General features: G+C 44.5%; 1 protein-coding gene across 1 annotated transcript in view; it reads left to right on the top strand.

Annotated features, from left to right (window-relative positions):
* Positions 1-17,907, top strand: part of LOC124777581 (forkhead box protein O-like) — a 668,269-nt gene extending 650,362 nt beyond the window's left edge. Inside the window, exon 4 of the mRNA XM_047253040.1 lies at positions 15,143-17,907. The gene's annotated coding sequence lies outside the window, so the exon portion shown is untranslated. The remainder of the gene's footprint in view (positions 1-15,142) is intronic.
* The last annotated feature ends 9,064 nt before the right edge of the window (positions 17,908-26,971 follow it).

The following is a 26,971-nucleotide window of genomic DNA, read 5'->3' as shown; positions in this document are numbered from 1 at the left end:
CAGACACAACTCAACACTTCCCCTCTCCTAAACTTCATATAATCATCTTTGTTGTTCATTACTTCCCACACCCTCTCTTCCTACATATTCCCTTTTTCCTGTAGTCATTAAGTTGTTTTATTTGTTGCAGTTGTCTTTGTATTCCACATATGCTGTAGTTTCAATAGTTAAGGGTTTGCTTTTAACTTGTACTTGTATTACTGTCCATGTTTAACTCCCCTTGTAGTTGTCTCATCAAATACTGTTCATATTTTACTTTGCTCATTTATCTATCGTATCCCATTACGTGCAATGCAGTATTTCGTCTCTACGATTTATTGTTGACGACGACAGTGATGCCGAAACGCCATGCTTTCAAAATTTTTGTAGTAAGTTTCGGATCCAAATTCTATCTGCTCGGATAGGCAAGAAAACGTTTGGAAAAAGTGTCACATTTGAATATAGATTTTAGACGCGGGTAGATGAGATGCACAGATTCTTTCACCGCAAGGGGGGGGGGGGGGATGGAAGTAATGGCATCATGAAGGGCATCCGGCCAGCAACTAGCGTTATCATTGCCGCAACCCATCTATTAGTGCCACCTCATAGAAGGAACGGGAAAAGGCAAAAGAAGAGCAAGACTCAGATCCACAGTTTCTGTAGTATTACTGTTTTCAATTTTTTTTACTTTGAGGTGGTGTTTGCTAGAAACAAGTGGTAGAACTAATGAATTTTCACATACTAGCCAGCGCTGAGACCGAGGGAGGTGGTGCTGTGGTTAGCACACTGAACTCGCATTCGGGAGGACGACGGTTCAAACCCGCGTCCGGCCATCCTGATTTAGGTTTTCCGTGATTTCCCTAAATCGCTTAAGACAAATGCCGGCATTGTTCTTTTGAAAGGGCACTTCTGACTTCCTTCTCCATCCTTGCCAAACGCGATGGGACCGATGACCTCGCTGCTTGGTCCCCTCCACCAAATCAACCGACCAACCAACCAACCAACCAACCAACCAGTTATGTACATTGAAGACTGCAGGTGGTAGATTGCATGGGCATGTGTCGCCATTGTGAATATTACAGTGATACTTGTACCTCGGAGTAAGTTGTCCAGAAATGCTGTCCATACATCCTCCGATGCCGAATCAAAACACCAGCAAACAACGGGCCAAGTAAATGAACAGTAAACAGAATGGTCGAAACGAGTAGGCAACTTGCAAGTTTATGGTTTCTGTAAACCACTTACAGCAAATGCCATGATGGTCGCCCGCCGGAGTGGCCGTGAGGTTCTAGGCGCTACAGTCTAGAGCCGAGTGACCGCTACAGTCGCAGGTTGGAATCCTGCCTCAGGAATGGATGTGTGTGATGTCCTTAGGTTAGTTAGGTATAATTAGTTCTAAGTTCTAGGCGACTGATGACCTCAGAAGTTAATTCGCATAGTGCTCAGACCCATTTTGAACCGTGATGGTCCCGTATTCGTTCTCCCGCTTCGAGCTTCCCTTCCGTCTCTAGCGCCATCGACGTTTACAGGAAACTGCATCCTCATCTTCCCTTTCTCCTTCCTCTATCACTTAGTGTTTCAAGGCTGTAACAAGTCAAATGTTACGTCTCTTCACGGTATCCTTTAACAGACGCCGGGTCAGGACGCTTCAGAAGATAGTAAAAGTGGGGGAAATTATTCAAATTGTGATCTTTCCTTATTTGCGTAGAGGTATAGCCAGTGTTAAATAGTTAGCACAGCGTTGTACACTTCCTCCGGAGCTTCAGCAACTGACTTCTTGAAAACTAGAAAATCTACAGGAAAGAGACACACATCAGTGGGCAGAGCATCTGTCCAAGTTTTGAACTCATACTACAGCGTTTATGATATGGCAAACATTAACGTGTTAGTGCGCTACACTGAAGCTGCTGAAATGGATTGACCGAGAAGGCGTGACGGCAGCCCACTTCGGAAACCTGCTCACTGGCTTGGCTGTCGCCAGGCGCAATCTAATTCGATGCGATAGCTCTGAACAGGCGATTTGTCTGCATGTCCTCACGCGTGTGCCCCTTAGTGCAGCTATGTCACGGCGCTTATTACGCATCGAGACGTGGAAAGAGGGCTCTCTCCACTGATGTGTTTTTTCTGTATGTTTCCGCAGGTTTCACTCGGTCATCTTCCGAATCCGCCGATGTAGTTATGAATAAACCTTCACGAGTGCGTTCAGACAAGACCAGAACCTGTCACTCTGCGTACCTACAGCTACTTTTAGGACGAAAGGCTGCCTGTGGTGGGAGGGTGGATGTTCGGTGCTTTTCTCTTAGGGAAAGCAAACTAGACTGCCAGTCGGAGCTCCCGGATAACGGACGACTGTAGAGCGTGAGAAGCCCGGCAAGCCATTTGTAGGCTAAACAGTATTTCCTGCACGAGAGTCGCCAGCCCGCGCTAGCACAGAGAGCCTGGGGCGAGGCGATGCGGTGCGGCCGTAGATGCAGATAGGTGGGTAGCAGGGATCGATGTGCGGGCCGCGGCGCCCATCGCTCATTTCGCGCGACAGCCGGCGACTTTTTGTGCTGACTGTGGCTGCTGGTGCGGTCCTGGCGCTGCCTCTGGCGCGCCGCCCGCTGGCCGCGTGGCGCCGGCGCCGCCCCCGCCGCCGCCCCCGCCGCCGCTTCCACCTCGCGCCGCCGCGACGCCGCTGTCTGCCTCAGCCACCTTGTGAACTGCCTGCCGCCTGCCTGCCAGCACGCTTTACGGCGCCTCCGCTATTCTACTCGGCAAACCTCTCACAAATGCAAAGGGTACTTGCCACATACCAGATGTTAAATCTTTTCCCCGTTCCATCCAAGTGCAGACAGCGGGGAGAATGATCGCTTAAACTCTTCTGTCCGCGCTGCAGTTAATACAGTTTTGTCCTCACAGTTCCTACGGGGGAGGGGGAGGGGAGGCAGGGGGCAGTAGTACATTCCTAGATTCATTCCTTTTGAATCAGGTTTTCAAGGGATGTACGCAAACTGTCGCCAGTGGTCTGCCAGCTCAGTTCTTCCAGCATGGGTCGAACAAAAGTGTGACTATTCACGCTGTCCTCCTCTCTATAAACATCCAACATCCCCCGTCAGACCTGTTTGGTATGGGTCTCACACACCCCACCGAAATTCTAAGGTGGTTCGAACCGCTGGTTTTCCACCGACTCTGGCATGTGGATCAATATATACAAAGTATTTTAAATGTTTATTTGACACTACAATAGTGAGGTCATAGTCACAGTACATAACATTTTTTCTTTAAAAAGAAGGTGTTTCATTACCAGTTTCAACGGAGTACGGCGTCATTTTCAAACGTAGGACATAAGCTGGAGAATATATAATGGGAGTTATGACCATACATCTGCCAAAAATTACGAGAAATAATGAGACCAGGCAACCGAGGCAATGGTGGCACAACCTAGTCACTACAAGTTACACCCATGCTTGCCCAAACGTTCATTCCTTGTACTAATGTAGAAAAAAATGAAAAGGAAAAATTTATCTACTGTGACTATTGCTTCACTATTGTACTGTCAAGTAAAATTAAGTTATATTTTGGTCGCACTTCTTGCAACAATTATGTTGGAATATAGAAAATACAAAGTTGTCAAATTTTTCCGGATCAGAAACATAGCGACGGTAGAGGCTATGAAACTTAGCATTTTGAGCAAACAAACCATTAACCAGAATTAAATATTTCAGACAGTACGAGGTCTTAAATGGAGAGCGTAAGTGAGACACGCTTTCGCCCCATAACCAGTAACGTCCTGTCTCAGAACTTAAGTGCGAGATTTGCTCACAAGTAACGTCATATGACATTACTTTCAAGGACGTGAGAGTGCGACTGCTTCTAACAGTCCTGTAGTTCACATGGAGCGTCGCAGGAGAACGTAAGCACGTCGGGGACAGCTCACTCGCTTCGAATCTCACTTCACAGTAATCACTGTGCCTACTCGTTTCACATTAGTAACTGAATTCACAGAAATTATTTTTTTAGTAACGGATTGTAGTTTGCGTCATATATACGAATGTGGCAACTAGAAAACACCTCCACCCCCCCCCCCCCCCCCCCCCCACCCACCGCCGACAGTGGTTGGTTATGAGATGGAGTGTTCGCACGCAGAAACTGCACAGCTTTGTCACACGGTTACACAACGCCTACGGCAAAAATAGATTGCAAAACAGATTAGCAACAATTCACAGTCATATGTTAGTATAAAAGTTTCACGATACTTGACAAGTTAAATGAAGTAAGAAGGTTGTGCGTGACAGTATAGATCAATATTCACTAGCATTGAACTGTCATTAAACTTTGGTGCAGTCCTACATTTTGCGCAGAGTTGAATTTGGCACTTCTTGGTTGTGACTATAGATGAGTCCTGAAATACGCTCTTAAAGTACTAACTGCCGAGTGGAGCCGTGTGTGTGTGCTTATTCCTATGCTAGGCAAATGAATGTCCGCTCGGGAACGGTTTGTGTCAAATAAAACGGAAGCGTAACATAGTTGTGGTCCCGTGCACACTCTCTGGGATGCAGCCTGAGCGACATCGCGCTTGAGAAGTAGGCAGCATGCTTCGCTCTTCTGTGTAGGCTGTCTCTCGTATCTGGTGGAGGACACAGCAGTTACGCATGCTTGTTACAAAAAATGGTTCAAATGCCTCTGAGCACTATGGGACTTAACGTCTGAGGTCATCAGTCCCCTAGAACTTAGAACTACTTAAACCTAACTAACCTAAGGATATCACATACATCCATGCCCGAGGCAGGATTCGAACCTGCGACCGTAGCGGTCGCGCGGTTCCAGACTGAAGCGCCTAGAACCGCTCGACCACACCGGCCGGCTCTTGTTACAGAAAGTGTGAATACACATGTGTACGTTAATCAGCACTGTTCACACATGTATGACCGCTCTTGACACATCCGTACCCCGTGGCTGCGAAGGCCACTACTAACTACTGCTTACCGAGCCAAACGAAAGATACGAAAAAGCTACGCTACCTCGTAAAGAGTTCTGTTGCGTCTGTTGCTGTAGTCTCAAATGTAGCAATGGAAGACGAGAAGGCGTAATATTACTTGCCCCCACCACGATGAAAGCACAAACTGACGGAAGAAGCCGCTCCAGTTTTTCGCCTTAAAGACGTTTATTACTGTTGCCAGGCTGAAATTTTTCTCTCACCTGCTCGTACTTCATGCTGTGTTACTGCACCTACAAAAGATTTTAACAATTCCTATTGATACTGAATATGGTAAGTTGTTAACTGTTTCCCAATCATTCTCGTACCCTGAAACGTTTTTAGTTCTTAGAAGCTCCCTCCCTTCTTACCTTTCAGGTACAGTACGATCCGCACCAAAATCATAGCCTTCACAAGGCCGCCACCTATGCTCGGCAGGGAATTAGATAATGTAGTATCACGCGTTGTCTGGGAGTCTCTGAACAGCAGTTTTGTGTTCTTGGGAAATAGTGATTTCTTCCTTCACGTCCCTCTGTACTTGCCATATATCCAAATGTATTACTGGTAAACTCGCGAAAAAATGACTTTGCGTACTGTACCTATAGCTCATGGCCAAACCTACGACGTTGTTCTCGCGAAATGTGACAGACAGACAGCAACTGGTTCCCGAGACTTGTGTGACATGCAGAGTGCAGTGCGGACAGAAAACGGAGCTTTGCCCTGGCAGAAGCGCGCGAAGTACAAAATGCCGTGAAGTGGGTAATATCGAGGGGAAGCGCCGACGGCACGAGGCCCGGAGAACAGAGCAGCGTGGCGGCGACAGTGATGGATCACATTCCGAACAGCGGCCGCCTTCCTGGAAGACACTCTAAAAGGTGCGCCGGGAGCGCGAGAGTAGTATTTCAGTGTCAGAGCCGGCTTAGCGGGCAGACGCGCCGCGCCGCTGGGCAAATTTTCCGCCGCCGGCGCGCGGTCCGCCTTCATAAACATTCCAGACTCGCTGCTCGCGAAAATCGCCAGCACACTATGCCAGTAGTCTGACGACTTGTTCCACCAGCTTCTTTGTTCGTGATTTTCATTCACATTCTCTCGCCATACTTCTACATAATAAATTTTCTTGATCTCCGTTTTTCTGAAGTGTTCATTCTGTGAGGTACAGGGTATCCCTGGGGTTTCAGAAGATCACATACTGAAAAAATATCAGTTATCAGGGTAGGGCGTCTTTCCGACTTGGATTCATAATACGCGCCGTGGCGGTGGTGCGCTAGGAGCAGACGTGTCAGAACATGTATACAAATAAGCTCCTCTATACTGTGGCATCGAATTAGTTCTCGCCTGCAGATCCCGGGAGTCATCAATCTGACTAATTCGATGGGATCCGAACTGTCTCGTGCCAACCTCTTCATCTCAGAGTAGCACTTGCGACGTTTATCCTCAGTTATCTGCTGCATATATTCCAGTCTCTGACTCCTCCTACACCTCCCTCTAGTACCACGGAAGTTATTTCCTAATCTGTTAACACATGTCCTATCATCCTGTACTTTCTTCTTGTCTGCCTTTCCCATACCTTTCTTCGCTGATTCTGTAGAGAACGTCCTCATTTCTCATCAGTCTTCCTAATTTTCATCATCCTTCTGTAGCACCGCAACTCAGACGCTTCGGTTCCCTTTTTTCCGACTTTCCCCCTCTAGAGCTGCCGGCAGATAGACAACCCAATCAACAGATTTCCAAAGTGAGCTTTTGTCGTACTTTGCCTGGCATTTTGGGTCAGCAACTTCAATAAATCTCACACACGAGCTAACGTTTGCCGTGCCTCGGACAGAGCACAAACTGAGCAGCTGTGAAACAAGTCAAAAACATGGAGAGACGCCTGTGTACACTGACATGTGTTTATCTTCTGTATGTCCAGTAGTCTTGACGCAGCCATCTTCTGGAACTCCAGAAGTACTTACGGATAACCGTATACTTGGTCAGCGTATTGTAGCTGTTGTATCATCTTAACTGTACTGCAAAGAAAATTATTCCTTTCTATATCTCCGATTTCCAGAGCCCTGTTCCGAATCTTGGGGTGGCTTTACTGATTAAGTATACGATTTGCAAATGTAGATTTCAGGTCTACGTAAGTCAACTCTTCCATCAGTCAGTCACGTTGCTTATCCTACCTCACGAAAGTCTGTTGGTGAACTGTCATTTAGCCTGATGATTTCAAGTATTTGACATTCAAAACTTATGAGGAAACGATATTTAGTTTACATATGGTGATTCTTGGTGTCAGTCGATCTTCCGGATTCTACAAGACAAGGTTCCGTCCTGATTACATAATCGTGATAATTTTTCTGACGTGTTTAATCGCAGTTATCGGTTGGTTTGAGGATTGGGAGACGAATCTCGTTCAGTCGTTGCCTGATGGCTTCCCTGAAGCTGTGGCTCAGACATTGTGCGAACAAACATCTATAGCTAAACGCCTCCTCGCGCAATGTCACGATTTCTTTTTGGTAGTATCTTGTTATTTCTTAGATGCTGCGACTGTTATACTTGAAAGGAGACCTTGATTCCTTTAAACTAACTTCAACACACCCGAAAGCGGCCGTCCGATTACATGGATTTGTGCGGGTTGTCAAAAACGGTCCGAAAAGTTTAAGGACGTTGCAGGGTAGGTTGTACTGAGAAATAATTGTTAAAAAAAATTGATACGTTGCACCGTTTTCGAGTTAAATGAAATTGTGACCAATAGGATAATTACGCTTGCAAATTCAAGCGGCCCGTCCAGACTGTGTCGATAAACATGTTATTCGTTTGGTTCCCTCAAACTGAACAAGAGAGGGATACAAAAATTGGACGTGGGCCGGTAGTAAGGATCGAGCTCGAGCCAAAGACTGAGCAGTCTCGTGCTCTGTCATCTGTGTTACGAGAACATCGGACACTAATTGTACTTGGCGAACCTTTTGAATTTCGAGGCGCAACGGTCTGGTTGGCTGTCTTCAAAACTAGTTAACTCGCAAACGACGCAACGTATTGAATTTTTTTCCTGAACCCTGCAACACCCTTACAAGCTTTTCAGTCTGTTTCTGCCCACGCTGTATAATAAAGCCGAAGTGGTCTTTACGAACCTACCATGTCTTTGACATTTCTCTTTACTGATTTTATATGCAGTACCGGTTGTGATAGCTCCGTATTAAGGGTGGCCGATCCATGTTCTGCTTCACCATGAACTTCAAGTCCTAAAATTGCCTTTTTTTGTTCCAGGAATTCCCTAAGCATAAATGAGGCCAATGACGCTTACGCTTTCCTTAAATCCGATTTAAATCCACGCCAACACGAGTTTTAATTTAATACCTGGTACCTAATCAACAACAGTTGTAATCGTTAAGGTAGGAGGAGTAAAATACAACTTGTACAGAAACCAGCCGACAATTGTTGGGACTTGGGAGGGCAGCACTGGTTGAGAAGGGAGTGAGGCGGGGATGAAGCCTATCACCAATGTTACTGACTGTAGACTTACCAAGCAGTAAAGGAAACGAAAGGAGAAATTTGGAGAAGGAGTTAAAGTTCAGGGAGAAGAAATAAAAACGTTGAGGTTTGCCGTTGTCGTCGTAATTCTGTCACAGGCGGTAAAGGACTTGGAAGAGCAGCTGAACGAAATGGATGGTGTTTTGATAGATGGGTATAAGACACGACTACAAAAAATGAAGTTGAATTAAATCAGATGTTGCTGACAGATTAGAAACTGAGAGACGAGTTCTGTTATTTGAGAAGTAAAGCAACTGATGATGACCGAAGAAAAGAGGATGTAACATGTAGACTGGCAATAGCAGGAAAAGTGTTTCTGAAGAAGAGAAACTTGTTAAAATGTAATGTCAAAGAATTAGGAAGTATTTTCCGAAGGCATTTTTCTGTAGTGTAGCCTTGTGCGGTAGTGAGACGTGCAGAATAAACAGTTGAGACAAGCTCTTGAAATGTGGAGCTGCAGAAGAATGCTGAAGGTTAGATGGGTAGATCGTGTTAACTAATGAGGAGATACTGAATAGATTTGCGGAGAAACGAAATTTTTATCATAATTTGATTGCAAGGAAGGGATTAGTTGTAAGGACACGTGGTTCAAATGGCTCTGAGCACTATGCGACTGAACTTCTGAGGTCATCAGTCGCCTAGAACTTAGAACTAATTAAACCTTAGTTTAAACATTAGTTTTAATAGTTTAAAAAAAACGCCGGTCTTGTAAACCGGAAATAGGTCTAGCCCCCACTTTTAAAACTTCAGAGGTGAAAAAGCTTCCATCATTGGTCCCCAAAACCGATATTTTAAATAAACTAACCCCTGAAATGGTTAAGATAATAATTATATGACTAACAAATGTAATAAATATTAATTTTATTAAATTAAGACCTCCGATATCAATAATACTTTCGTTATCCTCCAAACTTTTTTAGTTGGATTAATAAAAGGAACAATAATGGAAAGATATTGACGATCATATATTTCATTCTTAACATTTCTTGGTGGTATATTAGTCCTATTTATTTATATTACAAGAATTGCATCAAACGAAATATTTCAACCTAAATCAATTACCATAATTATTACCCTACCAATATGAGTATTTATTATATCCATATTAATTATCCTAGACGTAACAATATTTATAGACTTCTTGAAAAATACTGAAGCTATAAATATTGATAATTCAATCAATTACCAAGAAATAACAATATCTTTAGAAAAATTATATAATAGACCAACATTCATTATTACAATAATAATAATAATAATAATAATAATATTTATTTATTTTAGCAGTATTAGCAGTAGTTAAAATTACTAATATTAACCAGGGGCCTATTCGTAAAATAAGATAACTTACTAATTACTAAGGACATCACACACATCCATGCCCGACTCAGGATTCGAACTTGCACCGTAGCGGTCTCTCGGCTCCAGACTGTAGCGCCTAGAACCGCACGGCTACTCCGGCCGGCTTAGGACACGTTCTGAGATATCAGGGAATTGTTAGTTTGGTATAGACGGCAGGTGTGGGGGCTAAAATTTGTAGAGGGAGAGTTAAGAGATGAATACAGTGAGCAAATTCTATTGGATGTGGGTTGCAGTAGTTTTTCGGATGTGAAGAGACTTGTACAGGACAGAATAGCGTGGAGAGCTGCATGAAGCCAGTCTTCGGACAGACCATACCATCAAAACAATACATTAAGAATACGGCAGTACTGGAGGATAAAGTGTCGATAGTTTGCGCTGGACAGCAGCGCATGCCCGGTAACCCGAGCTCACGTGTTTTATAGAGGGCGGCGCGGCGCCGCGCTGCGGGCCTTGACCGAATGAGCGACTTTTTTGTGGGGGATTGCGGTGGCAGGCAGGCAGGCACGCGCTTGTTTGCCGGGCAAACAGCTGAGCCCCGCCACCTGGCCGCCGGCACGTCCGCGTAATCCGAACCTCTTCTCGTGTTAATTGACAGGCGCCGGCGGGCGAGGCGAGGAGAAGCGAAGCGGTCCCAGCCGCCTCCATTCTGCCCACCTCTCCCACTGCCGCTGCGGATTCTGCCGCCTGAGCACCTCGTCTCGACACACACACACACACACACACACACACACACACACAGGTGTGAGTAGCGTGCAAGAAACGTAAAACTGACGAAGTGTACTACGTTCTTCGATACGCAAATTATTAATGTTTCAGCACAACATAGTATATGGAAGTAACATCATCTACATTCTGTATAAAGGGTGTTAACAAAAATTGTAGAATGCTTTGAGAGTAGTAGTACACATAGAAACAAGACAAATAAGTCAATTAATCTTGGGTCCGGAAACGCATACTTCCTACGATAAACTCGTATTTACAGGGGGCGCTCAACGTGGTGTCCATTCATGACAATGCACCTCTCTGCCCTCCAGGGTAAGGAATGACGGACGCTTTGAAGTCTTCCCGGTTGTTGTCCTTGTACCTGCTGGCACGCATTGAAGACGCGACCCTGTACTACCCCCACATCATTGATTGGCGTGGCGTAGACCAATTCTTTTAAGTCTCCACCCCCGCTGGCCGGTGTGGCCGAGCGGTTCTAGGCGCTTCAGTCTGGCACCGCGCGACTGCTACGGCCGCAGGTTTGAATCCTGCCTCGGGCGTTGATGTGTGTGATTTCCTTAGGTTAGTTAGGTTTAAGTAGTTCTAAGTTCTAGGGGCCTGATGACCTCAGATGTTAAGTCCCATAGTGCTCAGACCCATTTGAACCGTTTGAATCTCCACCTTCCCCCAACCAAAAGTCTAGGCGAATGACGTCTGGGGAACTAGCAGGCCAAGGTGTGGGGTTCACCCGATCGATCCAGCGGTTCTGAAATGTCTCCGTGAGAAGTTAGCGCACATTGCGACGAAAGTGTGCGCCATCATGCATGAACCACGTTGCTGCAATGGCTCAGCCTCCACCAAGGTAGGCAATACAAAAGTCCAGATAATGCACCCCAGTCTTCGTAATAGCACCTATGGCCCTATTTATCGCCAAGTATGCCTGCCTGTTCGTTGACTGAGAGTCGGTGTCGATGCTCCCTTTCCTGAATTGCTTGGGGATTTACATCTATCCATACGTGGTGGTTATGGAAATTTGCAACACCATCTCTTTGTGAACCGAGCCTCATCGGTAAAGAAAATCCTTGATGTGAACAGTGGATTTGTGGCGCACTTCTGCAACAGCCATTGACAGAACGGCCGTCTGCCATGATGATCCTGTGGCCTTAGGGTGTGAAGGCACTGTAGATGATACGGGTACAGCACTTGTTCATGAAGTACCCCCCAGATAAGAGAGTGAGGCACGCCTTCTGCTGCTGCTAATCATCGCACACGTGTCCTAGTGGTTACTTCGACCAAACGTAGCACATGTCAGGTGTACGGACTGTCTGGTGCCTTCCATTGTCAGTCCTCAGAGTTGCAAGAGTATATAAGCCCCTCAGACGCTGGAAAAGTCTGCCGAACAGCTTATCAGAGGCACACTGCACTGTGGATATTTTTCAGCGTAGAGGGCACTGGTTCGCAGGGCACGTCCATTTGCTTAACCATAGCAGAATATCGTATCTTCCATTTCACTTGTCCGGCAGTAGGCTTACATTGCTCACAGGTGGTGAAAGAGAGAAAATGTAAATATAAGTACAAACAGCGCAATAACAGTACACACATAAGTGCATGAGCGTTTGGAAGAAGGTAAAACACCATGATACGTACCCAGGGTTGACAGTGTTGCACAATAAGACACGCAAACACGACGAAAACTAACGCAGCCTACAACACGACTCGAACCACACAATTTTGACTGCAGACTACCTAATGGTAGGTAGACAGTACTGTAAGTAAGACATCATAATACCCTGCCGACACATTTGACGGAACGCCAATGCAACGACTGTGCTAATATCTGCAACCAAGCGTCGCGCAGCCCTTTCTATAAACACACGTTTATCTCGGGAAGTATACGTTTCCGGACTCGTGTTCATTGGACTTGTATGTATGTATGTATGTATGTATCTATGTATGTATTGAACTGGGGACCTAGAAACGACGTAGCCTTCAGTGATACACAACTCCACAACAGGCTACAGCAGTCCACTCACCCCACCACCGCCCACACCGAACCTAGGGTTATTGTGCGGTTCGGCCCCCAGTGGCGTGGGTTCGAATTCGATATGTCCTTGATAGATTTCTGCAGGTGTGCTCCACCAGAGGTGTACCCACAGGCCACACAGTTCTTGTAAATTATGGGCCTGCCCGACAGCGTAATGGGTGTGTTCCATAGGGTTAGGGGTGACATCTTACATGAAAAGTTGCAGTTGGCCGGGAATAATGTTCACGCAGTCTGCAGCTGACGTGGTTTCTTCGATTACTGCTGCAGGTCTTCTGGAGGACAACGTCAATGCCAGCCACAGCATAACACCGCCCCCATAGTTGCATTTTTCGATTTGCCCTTCGTCTGGATGATGGTGTATCCGGATGCCGCATTCAGCCTGGTGTAACAAGAAACATGATACGTCTGACCATTTCCCCACAAGATCGTTTCTTTCGGAGCCACACGTTCAAGAATGTACCGTGAACAGTGTGCTCCGAAACACTTGCGCCTGCACCGACACTGTATAGTGTCATCAGACATGCCTACCCCCGCACAATTTGCTTTGCAGTGTGTACGAGCCTTCCGTATCCGGGTGCGCCTTGTCGCTTACTCCTGATTTGGCCGTCCTTAGACTGTTTTCCATAGATTGTCTCATTAGCACGCGGACAACTGACATTAGCACGCGAACCAACTTCGAGATGTTGGTTTCCAGGCTCCACGCCATTACAGTCTTTACAGCTTAGTCCTATTTCCGTCAGAATTTCGAACACCTTGTACCATTTCATATTGTGTACAGCGGTACTCCTAGATATTTACTCTAAATGTACATACTCCGCAGGCCACTACATGGCGCGTGGTAGAGGATACCTTATACCACAGCTGTCATTCCGTTTCCCCTTTCCTCTCGAAAATGTAGCAAGGGACTGCCTGAATGTTTCCGTACGACACCTAATTTCTTTTATCTTTTCTTCGAAGTCCTTACGCGTGATGTACTTTGGTTCCCCAGATTTTCTCAACAGCGTTTCCCGGAAAAAAAGTCTTCTTTCCAGGGATTATCTCACGAAGGATATCCGTCACGTGTTGGTCGAACCTACCCCTACCAGATCTAGCAGTACACTTCTCAGTTGCTTCTGTGTCTTTCTTTAATCCAACGTGGTGAGGATCCCAGAAACATTCGAGTAGCAGGCAAGTTTTCTGTACACTCTCTCTTTCACAAGTGAGCTGCACTATTCCTCTAATTTTCCTAGTAAACTCAAGGCGGCCTTTCACCTTACCTGCTGTCGACCTTACGTGCTCGTTCTGTTTCATATCGATTAGCAATGTTAGATCTAGATATTTAAACGATGTGGTTGTGCCAAGCAGAACGGCAGTTAACTACCCTACAACGCTACGTGTAAATAACAACAATATGGGAATTGTGAGTCCGCCTTGATGCAAAACACTTTTTGTTATTCGTTTACTTATTTATTTCTCAAATTAGTTCCAGCGACAAATATCGTCGTCATCAGTGGATTCTTTAAATCTGAAACATGCAGAAAATAGTAGTACAGTTATACACACACTGCGACATAGTATTACATTTTTAGCCGCGTGGTCTCAGGGGTGTGTGTGTGTGTGTGTGTGTGTGTGTGTGTGTGTGTGTGTGTCCTTAGCGTAAGTTAGTTTAATTTAGAATAAGTAGTGTGTAAGCTTAGGGACCGATGACCTCAGCAGTTTGGTCCCATAAGACCTTACCATAAATTTCCAAATTTGGAAAATTTATTACATTTGTACTCTTTGGTTTTTTAAATATAGTGTTCTGTGGATACTTTCGTACTACCTTATTTATTGTACGTTATAGAATGTTTTTAAGAGCTGTCGCTGCTTGCGGCGTATTTCCTGTGCTTTTTCTGTTGCCGTTTTTCTGTGCATACGTCATGTCGTCTGCAACTGTGTGAGCGGCTGTTAGTAAACAAGTACTAAAAGGTGAACTTACGTATTTCAGCCGGCCGGAGTGGCCGAGCGTTCTAGGCGCTACAGTCTGGCAACGCGCGGCCGCTACGCTCGCAGGTTCGAATCCTGCCTCGGGCATGGATGTGTGTGCTGTCCGTAGGTTAGTTAGGTTTAAGTTCTAGGGGACTGATGACCTCAGCAGTTAAGTCCCATAGTGCTCAGAGCCATTTGAACGTATTTCAGTGTTATACATCATGTTGTAACGTGCAATAAATAGGGTAGTACGAAAGTATCCACAGAAAAGTATACTCAAAAAACAAACAGTAAAAATATAATAATGCGTTATAGTGTTAGTATAACTATGCTGTTTTCTGCATGTCTTAGATTTAAAGAACCCACTGATGATGTCGATATTTGTCGCTGAAATTAGTCTGGGGAATATAGAAGTAAACAAATAATAAAAAATGTTTTGCATCAAGGCGGATTCACAATTCCCATATTGTTGCTTTTCTATGCAAACAGGGGCCAACTGAAAGAGTTCCAAGATAAAGTTATTGCTACGTGTAAATGTTTGGGTTCCAGTGCATAAGGATTGTGACGCATCTATGTTAGCAATTGCGTCTCTGATCGGCATTTCCTCCGCGTGTGACGGAACTGTTGCCTCTGTGTTGCAGGGCGACGGCCTGGAGCGAACAGGCGACATTGCGGACACCTCGGCGTCGCTTACGAGTCGGCAGCCGCCGCGGCTTGCTGCACCCGATGGCTGTGCGAAGAACGGCGGCAGGGGCCGCTGCGGTGCCGCCATCACCTCCACCAGCACCACGCCCGCTGTGCGCACCGAGGACCGCTCGCCGGACGCCAGGCCAGCTTCCAGAGCTAAGCAGCAGGTGCGCGCCTCCGGTCGGCTCCTGGGACTCTGAGGTGTGGGCGATCGTGTGGACGCCGGGCCGTCTGCTGGACTCGGAAGTGTCACGTCCGCACCGAGGCCACTGCGTCTCGTCTCCAAGGGGAGGAAGACAGGACTATGTAAAAATAAATAAATAAATAAATAAATAAAGAAACCAAGCAGGACTCAGATTACCGGTAGAAGAAGCGTGATCTGTACTTAATAGCTATGCGAGTTATATAGCGAGCAACCGTTTTCGTTTCTTTCCTTTTTTTGTTTTCTTTTGTGGTACAAGAAAGAGTGTGTTTCGCTGTGATTCCTTCGAGTGAGTTATTTTCAGCACTAGTCCGCCCTAGTTCTCAGTCTCTGGAATACTCCCTCCAAGCGAGGGGAAGTAAATACGTGACGAGAACTGTGTCTTTCACTGAGCAAGCAGTGATATATCCTCCGCATCGCAGTCGCCGTCACGCTGTCAGACTACTACAGAGAAATCTGTTGTGACCTTATAGTGCGAAAGGCAGTCACTAGTAAGTAGGCGTAATTGTGTAGACTTTCCGGAGCGTAAGCAGGTTGGCGCGCAAGCGGCGCGTTTGGAAAATCGGAGCCGATGCCTGCATCAGCGCGCCGGGTACAGTAGCTGCAGAGGACCTGCTCACGTCGGTTTTCCTTCATTTTTTCACTACTAGTTTAAGTTAATTTTGTATGAGAATTGATGCGTCAGAGTTGTTGTTAATCTTTAAGAATATTACTAATGTATTGTTATTTCGTGGCTGGCCTACACGAGGAGAGACAGGGAGAATGCATAGGGTGTAATGAAATCGCGGTTATTATCACTAGTTTTAAGGAGAAAATAATATCGCGAAACTGTTACTTATTTTTGTAGAATTCTTTTTTTTTTATTATTATTGGGCCACGTTGTCCTGGCGCTGTGAGGGGATTTAGGCGTTAGTGAAGCAGGCGCACTGCTTTCTAGGATGGGACGCACAGCACTTCCGCTACCGAGTGGAAACTCGACGCTGGTTGTCGTACCATTTCCCACGGTGGCGTGAGAGCACCTCCCGCTGTCTTCGCAGCGACTTTGTTTTTGGCGGTAAGGGAATGGGAACGTCCCACCCCAGCGCCTCCCAATCCTATCGTATACCATCGGGAACTTTAGGGGGAAACGCACTATTCAGGGAACTTAGGTTACACTTTATTCCGCAGGCGTGCCGGGCCCGTAGCGGAGCTAGATGCATGTCTCCTGTACGGGGAGACAGAGGAATAGCTTTAGGAAGCCAAAGAGCTACAGTCTCGTGTCTCTGAGATGACTCCTATTTTCTTTGTTTCGGACCACGAATCTTGATAGACCTCACGCTTCCTGTGTTTTTTGTTCTTATCGTGGAAAAATTTTTCAAACGCCCTACTCATTTCCGAAGAACGAGTAGCCAGAATCGCGCAAAAAATTGCCAGGGCGACGGAATACTTGCCGAGCGCGACAACCTTTCCACAACGGCGGGGAAAAGAAATTAATTCTTTATGCGGCGTGTGAGAGTGCTACGGCGTTAATCTCTTTGTTACTTGCAAACACAGCAGCAGTGCCTGCCAGAAGACTCTTCTGGCGACGGAGAATTTGCGTAGTGACGATGTAGTTTACGTAGAATCGTTTAGATTGCTAGTCTGTTAACTGTAGAGCAATGTTGACTGCCTGAAAGCAGGTACTGGGCGGGAAAGCGCCGCGTCGGACACGTGGAAATGCCGCCGCCGGCGTTTCCAACAACTTTCATGGACGATTCATAGATGTGTGGCCACAAGATGGAGAAAAATGTCAGTAAATGTTTTGGTAGCTGTAAAGAAAAGGTATAAAAAAATATTTAGAGCTTGTGGTTGGTTTGAATTAATGTACAAGGGAAAAAGAAAATGATTCTCGATTTTTGTGCGTCATCAAAGTGACGTCTGTTACAGGGTTGTGACTGTCTACAACGATAGTAATCAGTTGGGCTCAGAGCAACACCATTTCTCTTGCCTGTTACACTGGTGTCAAGTGTGGTGCCCGAGTGATGAAACTCGCTTTACGGACCCTCAGGTAGAAAGCCGTTGCTATAGCTATTAGATTACCACGTACATTTGGCCAAAGTTGTGAAACCGACTAATGCAACGATATACTATATAGGTAAGGTGAAGGGAGATTTACTGTTGAGCGTTGTTACAGATGGGAAATAAAAAGTGTGCTATGTTAGATGTCGTATATGAGTATTGTCAATTAAACATCTTGTCAGAAATTCGATACGATCGTGTATTTCCTTAACAGGAATGGCTAGTGTTTACACTGTCTGTTAAATTACTCAATGCAAATTTATTGTATCTGTTCGTTTTGTATAACGTTTAAATCTAAACTTGCAGGGATGCGCCGTACAACTTCAGAGGTTGTTGGATGACAAAACACTAGTGTAATTGCTATTTTAAATTTACTTCACTGTTCATTAAAATATATGTATATAACGGAGAAATGTAAATATACAGAATCAACTACTATGATTGTTGTTTCACAATAAAAGGAAAACACCTGATTTTAAATATGTTTTTGTTTCCCGCTGTTGCACCGTTCTCCCGTCCTGCATGGATTAATCAGTGTGTGTGACGTTTATTTTGTTTTGTACAAGGGGTAACTTACTAAACATTGTAACTGGGAGCTGGCAGGCAGAACTGCGTTACCACAGGGGTGCCATTTACTACTGACACCGGAACTGGAAAGAGGAATCCAGAGTTTGAGAAGAGGATACAGCATCCGAGGACATAGCGCTGAGGTAGCCAGTCACTTAACTGCAGAAAACAGTCACATGTTTTGGTAAGAATTTACAGAAAATCCGTTCCGGTAAATTACGGTGACTAAAGTAAAGACACACATTGGGATCACAACTGTTACAGTAAAAAAATGCAGTTGACTTACTAATTTATAAGGCAAGTTATAACATCCCTTCTCATTCACACAACAATACTTTTACAGAACGTTTCACCGTGATTGTATTACAAATGGTTAATCTGGATAATCGGACTCAGCTCTTCCCCAAAACATGTAGCGATATACACTCAAGAGCAAAAAAAAAAAAAAACCAACCTGGTAAACCTACCTAATATCGTGTACGGCTCCCGCGAGCACGCAGAAGTGCAGCAACACGACGGAGCATCGACTCGACTAATGCCTGAAGTTGCACTGGAGGGAATTCACACCAGGAATCTTGCATGCCTGTCCATAAATTCGCAAAAGTACGTGGGGGGGGGGGGGGGGGGGAGGGGTCGAGACCTCATCTGAACAGCACGTTGCAAGGCATCCCAGATACGCTCAATAGTGTTCATGTCTGGGGAGTTTGGTGGCCAGCGGAAGTGTTTAAACTCAGAAGAGTGTTCCTGGAGCGTCTCTGTAGGAATTCTGGGCGTGTGGGGTGTCGCATTGTCCTGCAGGAACTGCCCAAGTTCGTCGAAAGGCAAACCGGACATGAATGGATGCAGGTGATCAGACATGGTGCTTACGTACGTGTCACCTGTCAGTTATATCTAGACGTATCAGGTGTCCCATATCACTCCAACTGCACACGCCACACACCATTATGGAGCCTCCACCAGCTTGAACAGTCCGCTGCTGGTTCAAATGGCTCTGAGCACTATGGGACTTAACATCTGAGGTCATCAGTCCACTTGAACTTAGAACTACTTAAACCTAACTAACCTAAGGACGTCGTACACATCCATGCCCGAGGCAGGATTCGAACCTGCGACCGTAGCGGTCGCGCGATTCCAGACTGTAGTGCCTAGAACCGCTCGGCCACTCCGGAGGGCAGTCCGCTGCTGACATGCAGGGTCCATGGATTCATGAGGTTTTCACCATAGCCTTACACGTCCATCCGCTCGATACAATTTGAAAGGAAGACTCGTCCGAACAGGCAACGCTATTTCCAGTCATCAACATTCCATTATCGGTGTTGACGGGGCCAGGCGAGGCGTAAAGCTTTGTATCGTGCAGTCATCAAAGGTACTCGAGTGGGCCTTCGGCTCCGAAAGCCCATATTGATGATATTTCGTTGAATGGTTCGCACGCTGACACTTGTTGATAGCCCAGCACTGAAATCTGCAGCAATCTGCTGAAGGGCTGTACTTCTGTCGAACGACTCTCTTCAGTCGTCGTTGGTCCCGTTCTTGCAGGATGCTTTTCCGGCCGCACCGATGTCAGAGATTTGATGTTTTACCGGATTCCTGATATTCACGGTACACTCGTGAAATAAAAATATGGCATTTCAGTCTTTGATCGCTATTTTTCATTTTCAATGACTGGTTTCGGGCTAGCTGCCCATCTTCAGATCTGTTAGACAAAGTTAAAAATATAATTAACAAGACAAGTGTCTATAGAAAAGACACTTGCTCCGACAACATCATAGAAGCGACGTCGCATCACCCGGCACAGCATAAAAGAGCGTACTTTCATGCAATGTGCAACAGAGCCCTGAGATTGCCACTAAAGGAAGATGAGTTGCAGAAAGAACTAGGTATTATTAAGCAAGAAGCAGCAGTTAATGGATACAGGACACAAGATGTTACACGTATGTTTAACAGCCTCGTGATGACTAGGTGTTGTGTGATGTCCTTATGTTAGTTAGGTTTAAGTAGTTCTAAGTTCTAGGGGACTGGTGACCATAGATGTGAAGTCCCATAGTGCTCAGAGCCATTTGAACCATTTTTTTTTATGTTTAACAAGATCAAAAACAAGTCCGCGGGTATCAGTAACGATTCTAGGAAAATTAGAGTTAAGAAGTTCGTCACCCTGACATACAAAGGGCGTGTGTCGGAAAGAATTGCCAAATGCTTTCGAAAAAACATCGCTGTGGCATTCCAGAATGAAGGGCAAATGGCACATAGACTAAGACATAAACCAGCAACGACAAAACAAATGAAATACAACAATTCCGGAGTATACAAGTTAAAATGTGCTGAAAGTGACAGTTATTATGCAGGACAGACAGGGCGGAATTTTGAAATTCGATACAGGGAACATTGCAGTCATAGCAGTCGGACAGCATTTGGAGCACATGTAGAAGATGGTAAACATGAAGTGAGTAATATAAATGAACAAATGGAGGTGCTACATAAAACCGAGCGAGGTGGCGCAGTGGTTAACACACTGGACTCGCATTCGGGAGGACGACGGTTCAATCCCGTGTCCGGCCATCCTGATTTAGGTTTTCCGTGATTTTCCTAAATCGCTCCAGGCAAATGTCGGGATGGTTCCTCTGAAAGGGTACGGCCGACTTCCTTCCCCGTCATTCCCTAATCCGATGAGACTGATGAACTCGCTGTTTGGTCTCTTCACCCAAACCAACCAACCAACCGTTACCCATTCAGCACTCCTCCACCTATTCAACTGCTACATAAATTTCCAAAAAGTATCTATCTCAACGTGCTCGAAGAGATTGAAATACACGCTCATCAAAGAAAAACCCCAGGCCTACTACTTAATGAGCAAAGTGATTTTATGCACAGGAGTTATTATGAGATTTTTAAAGATCTGTTTTAGGCTTACTCTTGAATCCAACAGCACGCTCCAGTAAGAACCAGCTGCAGCGGAACGGCCCTCAGCGTACTGGCGGCAAGGTGAATTGGGCGCGGCGGAAGAGGACTTGGCGTGACGTTATATACGTTCTGACGTAGGGGAATCCTCTCCACCACTAATCAAAACAAAGAAGAGGAAGCGCACATTTTCGAAAGAATATCTACATTTTAATTATATTTTATGTTTTTTTATAAAGAAATTTTAAATTAATGTAAATTTTTCCGTTCATGGTCCATTCAAAAAAGATTATTCCTATGTTATTACTTCAAAAATTGTTTTATTAAAAAGTATATTCGCCATTAATATGTACGGTGAAATAACAACATATGCTCAATTCTTATAGGTAGAGGGCACTTTTTACTGTTACCAATCAGGTTTCTCTAAAACTGCGATACAGGGTTTTAACAGATTGAAATTTACTTTAGTTATGACAGCGAACCGATTGTTCTGTACTGAGAAGTTACTCTGTAACTGCCATATATGGTATGTTGGTATTTAATACGTTCCAAAATTTCTTCTTGTAAACTAAGATATTTCTATCACTTACTGTATCTCTCTTGTTAATTATATTTTTTAACTTTGTCTAACAGATCTGAAGATGGGCAGCTAGCCCGAAACCGGCCATTAAAAATAAAAAATAGCAATCAAAGACTGAAATTCCATATTTTTATTTAATAAACGATCGCGGAAATCCCATTGAGACAATCATGTCTAGTTTTGATAAACTCGTGAAATGGTCGTACGGGAAAATCTTCCCTTCATCGCTACCTCGGAGATTCTTTGCCGACTATAGTACCACGTTCAAACTCACTTAAATCTTGATAAGCTGCCATTGTAGCAGCAGTAACCGCTCTAACAACTGCGCCAGACACTTATTGTGTTATATAGCCTTTGCCGACCACAGCACCGTATTCTGCCTGTTTACGTATCTCTGTAATTGAATACGCATGACTATGCCAGTTTCTTTGGCGCTTCAGTGTAGAATTACAGTCGTCATTACCATTCGTACGTACAATTTAATGATCAAAGAAATTGCAGCAATTGCATCGAAGATTTGAATTGTTGTTAACTGTCTGCATTAACTGTTTCATGAGAAAACTATTGAACCAACTTTTTTGCGTAACATTGATTGTGTACTTCACTGTGAGATACTAAGGAGCAGATGACTCACTCACATTAACTCTTACGAAAATACTCTGTCTCTGAGCTAAGCTACATCTAAAGTAAACAAGGAAACTAACCTCCAGTTCTACTTTCTTTACGTATACGTCTCATAATAATTGTAAGTACCCATAAATGAACGTACACGCGCTACACTCTAGAAACAATGAAACGCAAGAAAAAGATAATAATCTTTTCTCTTGGAAGTTTGTTAAGCGCTGTCAGATTAATTTGCTTTTAGATTACTGGTTGACTTTTCATAATAAATTTATTCTATTATATTACGAAGCAGGCAATTTTTCGACCCTTTTTAACCAGACTGAATCATTCAGTGGTTTTTCAAGACAACACAAATTTCTGACAGGCTTTGATGAGAAAATAAGACAGTTTTCTCTTTAAAATTACGACACTACGATAAGTTTTAGGACAACTATAGACAGGATGACTTGGGCCAAATAACAATCCGCATGTAAATGAAATTGTTTTGATAAAATAATACATAGTAAATACTGGCCCATGTGATTTACAATTCCAAAGAAAAGAGTACACTGCCTGGCGGCAAAGGCGTAGCTTCGGTATCGCGAAATGTTGAGTAGTTTCAGCCTCAGATTCTACAAGGTGCACACATGACTCTTGTTATAATTAACAGTTGCCATGGAGCACCGTTTACACATATCGCATATTCACTGCCGGAGGCAGCGACCATCCCAGTTAATATTTCTATGGATTTGTGCTGATTTGAGCCTGGTATTCGATCTGAGGTTTGTTACTGTGGTGGCAGGCACTGACTGGTGCTTCACCCTCCTTCCTCGACACGTGTCTTCCACCTTCGCCAATGGCTCGCTTTTACCTCCCAAACATTGAGGTGCTCTCCTCCAGCTTTACCTATCCCATCATGACAACTCTATCGACCCATTATATAGACCAGTAACCATAAAATATCTTCACAGATTACATTACACGTGTAGAAATGGGTCACATTCAGTACGAAATCGGAAATAAAGAAAAATAGTAACAAAATGTACACGAATATTGGTAAAACGTTATCTACAAATGAATGAAAATTATGAATGACATAAAGTGTTGGTGCTGCAAAGTATCGAATTGTTGTTCGGAGACAGTCGATGACGCTACGGTCGCAGGTTCGAATCCTGCCTCGGGCATGGATGTGTGTGATGTCCTTAGGTTAGTTAGGTTTAATTAGTTCTAAGTTCTAGGCGACTGATGACCTCAGAAGTTAAGTCGCATAGTGCTCAGAGCCAGCCAACAGTCGCTGATTTCCGAAAATGCACGAGTGTGCACTTGCGAGAATGAAGTTTCATTTGTGTTGACGCTAATTTTAAGTACAGGTCGTAACTAGATGCAACATGTCGTAAACAACATGCAACATGTCATAAGGAATCTGTGGAACTGACTTATTGATCAGGTATGCAAAGAAGAATGGAAAAAAATTGGTAGAAGCCGACCTCGGGGAAGACCAGTTTCCACTTCAGAGAAATATGAGGTGCATTCAAGTTCTAAGGCCTCCGATATTTTTTCTCCGGACTGGAAAGAGATAGAAACATGCGCATTGTTTTAAAATAAGTCCACGTTCATTGTCAATACGTCCCAGAGATGGCAGCACTGCATGGCAGATAGAATTTTACCGCCAGCGGCGAGAATGAGAACTGTTTTAAATACTTAAAACGGCGACGTTTTCCTTACTTGAACAGCGTGCAATCATTCGTTTTCTGAATTTGCGTGGTGTGAAACCAATTTAAATTCATCGACAGTTGAAGGAGACATGTGGTGATGGACTTACGGATGTGTAGAAAGTGCGTTCGTGATGCGACAGTTTAATGAAGGCAGAACATCGTGTGACAACAAACCGAAACAACCTCGGGCTCGCACAAGCCGGTCTGACGACATGATCGAGAAAGTGGAGAGAACTGTTTTGGGGGATCGCCGAATGACTGTTGAACAGATCGCCTCCAGAGTTGGCATTTCTGTGGGTTCTGTGCACACAATCCTGCATGACGACCTGAAAATGCGAAAAGAGTCATCCAGGTGGGTGCCACGAATGCTGACGGACGACCACACGGCTGCCTATGTGGCATGTTGCCAAGCAATGTTGACGCGCAACGACAGCATGAATGGGACTTTCTTTTCGTCGGTTGTGACAATGGATGAGATGTGGATGCCATTTTTCAATCCAGAAACAAAGCGCCAGTCAGCTCAATGGAAGCACACAGATTCACCACCACCAAAAAAATTTCGGGTAACCGCCAGTGCTGAAAAAATGATGGTGTCCATGTTCTGGGACAGCGAGGGCGTAATCCTTACCCATTGCATTCCAAAGGGCACTACGGTAATAGGTGCAACCTACGAAAATGTTTTGAAGAACAAATTCCTTCCTGCACTGCAACAAAAACGTCCGGGAAGGGCTGGGCGTGTGCTGCTTCACCATGACAGCGCATCCACACATCGTGCTAACGTTACGCAACAGTTTCTTCGTGATAACAACTTTGAAGTGATTCCTCATGCTCCCTACTCACCTGACCTGGCTCCTAGTGACTTTTGGCTTTTTCCAACAATGAAAGACACTCTCCGTGGCCGCACATTCACCAGTCGTGCTGCTATTGTCTCAGCGATTTTCCAGTGGTCAAAACAGACTCCTAAAGAAGCCTTCGCCGCTGCCATGGAATCATGGCGTCAGCGTTGTGAAAAATGTGTACGTCTGCAGGGCGATTACGTCGAGAAGCAACGCCAGTTTCATCGATTTCGGGTGAGTAGTTAATTAGAAAAAAAATCGGAGGCCTTACAATTTGAATGCACCTCTTATAGGGACACACGAGGTAAAACTGACCCTACGACTTACCTTAGAAGATAGGCTAACGAAAGGCAAACGTACGTTTCCAGCATTTGTAGACTTAGAAAAAGCTTTTGACAATGTTGAGGGGAATACTTTGTTTGAAATTCTGAAGGAGTCAGGTGTAAAATACAGAAACCGAAAGGCCGTTTTCAACTTGTGCAAAAACCACACAGCAGTTCTGAGTGGTGAGAGGCAAGAAAGGGAAGCAGTGGTTGAGAAGGAAGTGAGACAGTGCTACGGCCTGCCCCCATTGTTATTCAATCTGTACATCAAGTAAGCAGTAAAGGAAACCAAAGAAAAATTTGCAGTAGGAATTGAAGTTCAGGTAGAAGAAATAAAAACTCTGAGATTTGCCAATGACATTTTAATTCTGTCAGAGACAGCAAAGGACTTGGGAGAGCAGTTGAACGATATGGACAGTATCTTGAAAGAAGGATATAAGATGAACATGAACAAAAGCAAAACAAAGATAATGGAATGTAGTAAGATTCAGTCAGGTGACGCCAAGGGAATTGGATTAGGAAACGAGACACTAAAAGTAGTAGATGAGTTTTGCTATTTGGGCAAAAAAATAACTGATGATGTTCGAAATAGACAGGATATAAAATGTAGACCGGCAACAGCAAGAAAATCATTTCTGATGAAGAGAAATTTGTAAACATTGAATATAGATTTAATGAAACATGGACGATAAACGCTTTACACAGGAAGACAATAGAAGCTTTCGCAACGTGGTGCTACAGAAGAATGATGAAGGCTAGAGGGGTAGATCAAGTAACTAATGAGGAAGTATTGAATAGAATTGGAGAGATAAGAAATCTATGGCACAATTCGACTAAAAGAAAAAATCTGTTGATAGGACATATCCCGAGACATCAAGAGGTCGCCAGTTTGTATTGGAAAGTAGTAAAAGTTATAAAAATCGCAGAGGGAGACCAAGAGGTAAGTACGATAAGTAGATTCAGAAGGATGTTAAGCTGTAGCAGTTATCCTGAGGTGAAGAGGCTTGCACAGGATACAGTAGCACCAAACCAGTCTTCGAACTAAAGACAACAACAACAACAACGACGACATGCAATGTGTAACTAAATTCTTCCGACGTACTTCGAGAGCTGCAGAAGGTGTCTTGAGGAACAAACCGAGGATATTCGGACGACAACGTAGTGTGTCGGAAGTTATACATATGTCCTTAAGGCTACCCCTTTGGCAGCAACCGCGAGTTGTAACTAGGGGAACAGAAAAAGTATCGAGACTTGTTCGTATCGACTACTTTAGTCTTGACACCGATACGTTGTCACTTGATATTCATCTGCTAATAACTTCACTGATATCAGCAGTTCATCGTGTCTAATGATCCTAATAAAGGTTTATTACATGTTTATTATTTACCCAAAATTCTGGCCGCACAGGCTGACAATGTTCGAGCTGTCTGCGTCCGAGCGAGAGAATGGGTGTCCGTAAACTTTTGCGACGTTTCGTCCACCTCGGCAGCGCTTCGATCGCAGTTCGTTCGCTTGGAATCCCCTTCTTTTCACCATTCGACTTATCTTTCTACTGTAGTTTACAACAGTTTAAATCCATGAATTACTTAATCAGGAGGCAGAACGCCGCCTGCCAAAAGTGAGACATGGCGGTATTTTGATAAACTAGATAATATTGAAGTGAGGTGAAAAGTCTGTTTCAAAAATTTGAAGTCCACGGAAATTGATTTTCAAGTTGGGATTTAAATTGCAGCTTTCAATATTTAATTTGGTTCAATTATTTAGCGGACTAGTTGCCGTAGGCTTACTGCTAAGATAAATTCTGCATTGAATATCAGTTCCGAAGAATCTATCTTTGGGCCAGTCTGTGGTCATTCCTTCAGGAAGTATTCTCCTATTTTCGGCTGTGCTGACCAGTTGACTCACGTCCCGTTTCGCTGAGACTGCTGGAACACGAGGTTGAAGAAGGCACTACTGTGTTTCACTGTGCCGGTGGTCCATCGTGTTTTGGAGTCTTATGCCGCTGGTTACCGCGTATTCCTATTG

The sequence above is a fragment of the Schistocerca piceifrons genome, chromosome 1 (assembly GCF_021461385.2).
Source record: "Schistocerca piceifrons isolate TAMUIC-IGC-003096 chromosome 1, iqSchPice1.1, whole genome shotgun sequence".
NCBI lineage: Eukaryota > Metazoa > Arthropoda > Insecta > Orthoptera > Acrididae > Schistocerca > Schistocerca piceifrons.
This window is presented reverse-complemented; position numbering and strand designations above follow the sequence as displayed.